Source organism: Arachis ipaensis, chromosome B10, assembly GCF_059453495.1.
Source record: "Arachis ipaensis isolate K30076 ecotype BB chromosome B10, ASM5945349v1, whole genome shotgun sequence".
Taxonomy (NCBI): domain Eukaryota; kingdom Viridiplantae; phylum Streptophyta; class Magnoliopsida; order Fabales; family Fabaceae; genus Arachis; species Arachis ipaensis.
In genome coordinates, this window is record NC_142435.1 from 58,122,922 (window position 1) to 58,131,075 (window position 8,154).

Genomic DNA, 8,154 nt, shown 5'->3' on the forward strand with positions numbered 1-8,154 from the left:
GGATTATGAACTTTCCAGGATCCTGTCTCTTCTGAGGCAATGTCAGTTGATCCAGATCACTTAGTTCATTGATGAACAAGGGAGGTTCAACTTCCCAAGCATCAATGCCAAATAGTTTGGCATTTAGCTTCATGATTGCACCAAGAAACTTGGCAGTTTGCTCTTCAGTAACATCCTCATTCTCTTCAGAAGAGGAATACTCATCAGAGCTCATGAAGGGCATAAGGAGGTTCAATGGAATCTCTATGGTCTCTAGATGAGCCTCAGAGTCCTTTGGTTCCTCAGAGGGAAGCTCCTTATTGATCACTGGACGTCCCAGGAGGTCTTCCTCCTTGGGATTCACGTCCTCCACTCCCCTTGTAGGTTAGGCCATGGCGCTTATGTCAATGGCCTTGCACTCTCCTTTTGGGTTCTCTTTTGTATTGCTTGGGAGAGTACTAGGAGGGATTTCAGTGATCCTTTTACTCAGCTGGCCCACTTGTGCTTCCAGATTTCTAATGGAAGACCTTGTTTCATTCATGAAACTTACAGTGGCCTTAGATAGATCAGAGACTAGATTTGCTAAATTAGAAGTATTTTGTTCAGAGTTCTCTGTCTGTTGCTGAGTTGATGATGGAAAAGGTTTGCTATTGCTAAACCTGTTTCTTTCACCATTATTAAAGCCTTGTTGAGGCTTTTGATCCTTCCATGAGAAATTTGGATGATTTCTCCATGTTGAGTTATAGGTGTTTCCATAAGGTTCACCTAAGTAATTCACCTCTGCTATTGCAGGGTTCTCAGGATCATAAGCTTCTTCTTCATAAGAAGCCTCTTGAGTACTGTTGGATTCAGCTTGCATTCCATGCAGACTCTGAGAGATCATATTGACTTGCTGAGTCAATATTTTATTCTGAGCCAATATGGCATTCAGAGTATCAACTTCAAGAACTCCCTTCTTCATAGGCGTCCCATTATTCACAGGATTCCTTTCAGAAGTGTACATGAACTGGTTATTAGCAACCATGTTAATGAGTTCTTGAGCTTCTGCAGGCGTTTTCTTTAGGTGAATGGATCCACCTGCAGAAGTGTCCAGTGACATCTTTGATAGCTCAGATAAACCATCATAGAATATATCCAGGATGGTCCATTCTGAAAGCATGTCAGAAGGACACTTTTTGGTCAACTGTTTGTATCTTTCCCAAGCTTCATAGAGAGATTCACCTTCTTTCTGTCTGAAGGTTTGAACATCAGCTCTAAGCTTGCTCAACTTTTGAGGAGGAAAGTACTTGGCTAAGAAAGCCGTGACCAGCTTATCCCAAGAGTTCAGGCTGTCTTTAGGTTGAGAATCCAACCATAATCTAGCTCTGTCTCTTACAGCAAAAGGGAAAAGCATGAGCCTGTAGACTTCAGGATCTATTCCATTAGTCTTAACAGTATCATATATCTGCAAGAATTCAGTTAAGAACTGAAAAGGATCTTCAGATGGAAGTCCATGAAACTTGCAGTTCTGCTGCATTAGAGAAACTAACTGAGGTTTCAGCTCAAAGTTGTTTGCTCCAATGGCAGGAATGGAGATGCTTCTTCCATGTAAATTGGAATTAGGTGCAGTAAAGTCACCAAGCATCTTCCTTACATTATCATTATTTTCGGCTGCCATCTCCTCTGCCTGTTCGAAAATTTATGAAAGGTTATCTCTGGATTGTTGTATTTTAGCTTCTCTTAATTTTCTCTTCAGAGTCCTTTCAGGTTCTGGATCTGCTTCCACAAGAATGTTCTTATCCTTGCTCCTGCTCATATGACAAGGAAGAATGGACAGAAAAATGATAATAATAATAATAGAGATTCTCTTTACCACAGTATAGAGGTTCCCTTATGTGAGTAGAAGAAAAGAGGAAGAAATTCGAACACAGATAGAAGAGGGGGTTCGAATTTGGTGATGATGTGAGGAAGAGATGTTAGTTAATGAATGAATAAATAGAATAGGATGAGAGAGAAGGAGGGAATTTTCGAAAATTATTTTTGAAAAGGAGTTAGTGATTTTTGAAAATGGTTTTTGAAAAATTGTTAGTAATTTTCGAAAATTAAGTTTTAAAAATTAAAATAATTAATAAATTAAAAAGAAATTTTGAAAAAAGGGGAGAGATATTTTCGAAAATTGAAGAGAGAGAGTTAGTTAGGTAGTTTTTGAAAAAGTTAAGAAACAACAAAAAGTTAGTTAGTTAGTTGAAACAAATTTTGAAAAGATAAGAAGTTAGGAGGTTAGGAAAGATATTTTGAAAAGATATTTTTGAAAAAGATAAGATAAGAAGATATTTTTGAAAAGATATGATAAAATTAGTTTTGAAAAAGATTTGATTTTTAAAATCACAATTAATGACTTGATTCATAAGAAATCACAAGATATGATTCTAGAACTTAAAGTTTGAATCTTTCTTAACAAGCAAGTAACAAACTTCAAATTTTTGAATCAAAACATTAATTGATTATGTTATTTTCGAAAATTTGTGATAAAAATAAGATAAAGATTTTTGAAAAATATTTTTGGAATTTTCAAAAATAACTAATAATTTTGAAAAAGATTTGATTTTTGAAAAAGATTTTGAAAAAGATAAGATTTTCAAATTGAAAATTTGATTTGACTCATAAGAAACAACTTGATTTTAAAAATTTTTGAAAAAGTCAACCCAAATTTTCCAATTTGATGAGAGAAAAAAGGAAGGATAATTTTTTGATTTTTGAATTTTTATGATGCAAGAGAGAAAAACACTAAAAAGATGCAATGCATGAAATTTTTAGATCAAAACATGTGATGCATGCAAGAATGCTATGAATGTCAAGATGAACACCAAGAACACTATGAAGATTATGATGAACATCAAGAACACATTTTTGAAAAATTTTTAATGCAAAGAAAACATGCAGGACACCAAACTTAGAATTCTTTAATGCTGAGACACTAAGAATTCAAGAATGCATATGATAAACATGAAAAGACACAAAACAAAAAATCATCAAGATCAAACAAGAAGACTTACCAAGAACAACTTGAAGATCATGAAGAACACTATGAATGCATGATATTTTCGAAAAATGCTAGATGCATATGCAATTGACACCAAACTTATAATGTGACTCAAGACTCAAACAAGAAACACAAAATATTTTTGATTTTTATGATTTTCTAATTTTTTTGGATTTTTCTTTTATATTTTTCGCATATTAAAAGGAAAAATAAGGATTCCAAAAAATTTTTAATATGAATTCCAGGAATCTTGCCATGTTAGTCTAAAGCTTCAGTCCAGGAATTAGACATGGCTCACTAGCCAGCCAAGCTTTCAAAGAAAGCTCCAGTCCAAAACACTAGACATGGCCAATGGCCAGCCAAGCTTTAGCAGGTGATCATGGATCAGCAGCAGGTGGATGAGCAACAACTAAGTTGCTCTTGATAACAAATTGCAAGCCTCAGTCCAAATGAATTTAGACATGGCTTTACAGCCAGTCAGGCTTCAACATGCTCCATGAAACACTAGAATTCATTCTTAAAAATTCTGAATAAAATTTTTGAAAACATTTTTATTATTATTTTTTTTCGAAAACATATGAGAGATTTTTGAAAATAAAATAAAAAGAAAATTACCTAATCTGAGCAACAAGATGAACCGTCAATTGTCCAAACTCAAACAATCCCCGGCAACGGCGCCAAAAACTTGGTGCTGTTGCCGGATCAAAAGGGAATCTGGCACTGATGTTACCGGACCAAAAGCTTGCCGAAAACTCAAACAATCCCCGGCAACGGCGCCAAAAACTTGGTGCACGAAATTGTGATGTCCAGGCTCAAACAATCCCTGGTAATGGCTCCAAAGCTTGGTGCTTTGATCTTAATTCATAATTGTCACAACTTCGATACAACTAACCAGCAAGTGCACTGGGTCGTCCAAGTAATACCTTACGTGAGTAAGGGTCGAATCCCACAGAGATTGTTGGTATGAAGCAAGCTATGGTCACCTTGCAAATCTCAGTCAGGCGGATTTAAACATGATACTTTATTAGATTAAAATAAACAATAAAAGGGATAGAGATACTTATGTAGATTCATTGGCAGGAATTTCAGATAAGCGAATGGAGATGCTTTTCGTTCCTCTGAACCTCTGCTTTCCTGCTATCTTCATCCAATCAGTCTTACTCCTTTCCATGGCTGGCTGTATGCAAGGGCATCACCGTTGTCAGTGGCTACATCCCCTCCTCTCAGTGAATCATATGCTCACGCACCCTGTCACGGCACGGCTATTCATCTGTCGGTTCTCGATCATGCTGGAATAGGATTCACCCTCCTTTTGCGTCTGTCACTAACGCCCAACAATCGCGAGTTTGAAGCTCGTCACAGTCATTCAATCATTGAATCCGACTCAGAATACCACAGACAAGGTTTAGACCTTCCGGATTCTCTTGAATGCCGCCATCATTCTAGCGTACGCCACGAAGATTCTGGTTAGGAGATCTAAGAGATATTCATTCTAGCTTAATTCATGTAGAACAGAAGTGTTTGTCAGGCACGCGTTCATAAGGGAGAAGGATGATGAGCGTCACACATAATCATCTCCTTCATCACGTTCTTGGGTGCGAATGGATATCTTAGAAGCGAAATAAGAAGAATTGAATAGAAAACAGTAGTACTTTGCATTAATCTTTGAGGAACAGCAGAGCTCCACACCTTAATCTATGGAGTGTAGAAACTCTACCGTTGAAAATACATAAGTGAAGGTCCAGGCATGGCCGAGATGGCCAGCCCCCTAAACGAGATCACAGGATCAAAATACAATCCAAAGATGCCTAATACAATAGTAAGAGGTCCTATTTATAATAAACTAGTCACTAGGGTTTACATGAGTAAGTAATTGATGCATAAATCCACTTCCGGGGCCCACTTGGTGTGTGTTTGGGCTGAGCTTGAGTGTAGCACGTGCAGAGGCCATTTGTGGAGTTGAACGCCAGTTTCTGTGCCAGTTTGGGCGTTCAACTCTGGTTTCGGATCCTTTTCTGGCGCTGGACGCCAGATTTGGGCAGAAGGCTGGCGTTGAACGCCAGTTTACGTCGTCAATTCTTGGCCAAAGTATGGACTATTATATATTGCTGGAAAGCCCGGGATGTCTACTTTCCAACGCAATTAGAAGCGCGCCATTTCGAGTTCTGTAGCTCCAGAAAATCCATTTTGAGTGCAGGGAGGTCAGAATCCAACAGCATCAGCAGTTCTTTTTCAACCTCTGAATCTGATTTCTGCTCAAGTCCCTCAATTTCAGCCAGAAATTACCTGAAATCACAGAAAAACACACAAACTCATAGTAAAGTCCAGAAATGTGAATTTAACATAAAAACTAATGAAAACATCCCTAAAAGTAACTAGATCCTACTAAAAACATACTAAAAACAATGTCAAAAAGCGTATAAATTATCCGCTCATCAGTGAGCAATGAAGAAGAAATTGAATTGGAAGCAAGCCACCAAGAGGAAGAGGTTGAAGTTAAGGAAAGTTGTAAAGAGGTGGAGGTAATCAAGGAAGAGTACAAGGGAGTGGAGCTTGCAAGATCATTGGAGACATCCCTTCCTAAGTCACATCCAATACAACATTCAAGTGGGTAAAATTCTTATCCCTAAGCTTTACTTTCTCACTTGAATATGGTTTGATTGAAAATGATGGTCAACTTAGAGCTCTTTGTGGAGTTAAGAGTAAGAGAGAGTTGTGTAGTGGTTAGAAACATTATTTTAAGTTCATAATGGTTGCATGCTCAAAGTTGAATGGCAATGGTTGGTGTAGAACCAAATTTCATGGGTCTAGGAAGTTGTTTGGAGGCTTCTTTGAGAATTCCAAAGCTAAACCACCCAATTGGAATTGTGATGATCAACTTGAAGATGGGTGTAGAAACAAGATTTGGGATCCGGGTATATATGAGGATCAATTTTGGGAACCCTTAGCTTGTGAAGGACTCCATCAAGACTTGTTGCAACTGATTAGAAATTTTGGAGCACAATGGAAAACCAAGCATTGGTGGAGGTTCCAAGATGAATTCAAGCACAAGCCACCATAACAAGGAGCTTCCCAAATGTCCAACTTAAGGACTTAAACTAAAAGTGCTAGGTGGGAGACACCCCACCATGGTAAACTCTTTCCACTCTCTTTTAGATTTGGTTAATAAGTGATTGGAGTTACCATTGTAGGTAGTTCTTCTTACTTTCTATACTCTTATGCATTTTGCTTTTATTGATAGGTTGTTTGTTGCATTCATGCTTTGATTAGTCTAGTTATTGTTGAATTGCATTTTACTTGTAGTATAAGTTCTGTTTTTAGTGTATTTGAAAATTTTTTAAACACCACAAAGATTTGTTGTTGAATTTAATTTTGATTGTTTTATAATTCTTGTAGATTAGGAGAGTGCCTTGTTTCAAAAAAAAAAAAAAACCGGGCATCCGCGCACAAGCGCACTGTGCGCGCGAGCGCCGGTGGTGCATATCACACTCCTGGTACAAAAACCAGAGAGTTGTGCCAACACGCGCAGGCGTACATCATGCGTCCGCGCCGGTCGCCATATTCACATCCACGCGTATGCGTGCTATGCACGTATGCGTCGCTTGTTCCGCCTGCCCACCCACGCGCACGCGTGCCGTGCGCGTACGCGTCGGTTCCGCGCGCTGCTTCCCCTGTTTTCTACTTTGTTTTCTTCCTCTTTCTTTCTACCTTCTATCTTCTTCTTTCTTTCTTTCTTACTTTCTTTCACTTCTTCTTTTCTTTTCAAAATTCCACTTTTTATTTTTCTTATTTTCATCTTCTTTTATATGTTGCATTTGCATATTATCATCCATTTCATTTTAATTTTATTTTTATAGCTTGTTCTTATTTTATTTTCTAAATTTCTTATTTTAATAATGGTGTTGGATTCATATATTCAATTGTTGAGAATTTCTTGGTTAATCTTGGTGCTTTGTGACTTGTTTGGCATTAATTGTAATATTTTCTCTACACACAAGATTGGTGCTTTAGTCCTTCCTGACTCATGATTCCTTGTTTTTATACTTCATCATCATTGAGTTAGGATGGGACCAAATGCTCTCATGCTTATCACTAATCTTGTTTGTGTCAATTTTTGATTAAGCTTGATGCAACATGCTCTTCATGTCATGTACCCATGCTTTAACTTGTTCTTGCATCAAGTATTAGTTAATATGCCTTTATTTGAATGGAGATCTCACTCACATGTTGTAGCTACCATGTATTTGAGAACCTTACTCTTATTTGGCATTAGCCCCCGCCTATGTTTTATTTGCTTGAATATCTTTGTTGTGGGCTTAATTCCTTTCTTTCTCTTTCCTTTTAGGTTGGCCACCAAGAAGGAAAAGGAGGGAAAATTTCTAATGGGGAAACAAACAAGTCATCCGCACAACCTTTTGAAGAAGCTCAACAAGTTGTAGCAACCCGTCCACCTTGTTCTTCTTTGCATGCACCGAGGACGGTGAACATTTCTAAGTGTGGGGAGGTCGTCCGACCGATCTTCATGGGTAACAATTTCCTTTTTCAACACCAATTCTTAATTTCCTTTGCTAGTTAGTTGTTGCATTGCATGATAGGTTGCATGTTAGTTAGAATTTGTACATATTTTACCACTTCTTTTTATGTTAGGACTACTTGGTTAGGGTGATGATTTCTTTTCCAAGAAAAATTATTTTTAGGGCACCCTACCAATTTGAAAATTTTTTTTTGTTGTACTTGCTTGAAGAATTTATTTTGGAACATGATTTTTGAGCTAAGAACACAAGCATGTGAGTTTTGAGCCAAATGGTGTGGTTACATCATATAACCACTTATTCCCATTCTTGTGTGTATTGTTCTCTTTCTATGATTGCAATCTTTGATTTGTTTGATTCTTTATGTCCATTATTCCATGTATACATGCATTTATATGATTAAGGCCATCATTTCATTTAGCTCACTTACCCAAATAGCCTATCTTTCATCAACCATTGTTAGCCGATTTGAGCTTATTGAATCCCTTTTGTTCTTAATTTTAGCACATCACTACCCCTAAGTGAAAAACAATAAATGTCCTTAATTTGGATCTTTGATTAGCTTAGGCTAGTGAGAGTGTTTATCAATTGGGTATGGAAAACTTGGGACATTGGTTGAGA

At 37.4% G+C, this 8,154-nt stretch overlaps 1 non-coding gene across 1 annotated transcript; it reads left to right on the top strand.

Moving 5' to 3' along the window:
* The first annotated feature begins 1,132 nt into the window (after positions 1 to 1,132).
* On the top strand, positions 1,133 to 1,240 carry LOC148580180 (small nucleolar RNA R71). Its single transcript, XR_015898976.1, has one exon. It is a non-coding gene; the product is annotated as a small nucleolar RNA R71 (small nucleolar RNA).
* The last annotated feature ends 6,914 nt before the right edge of the window (positions 1,241 to 8,154 follow it).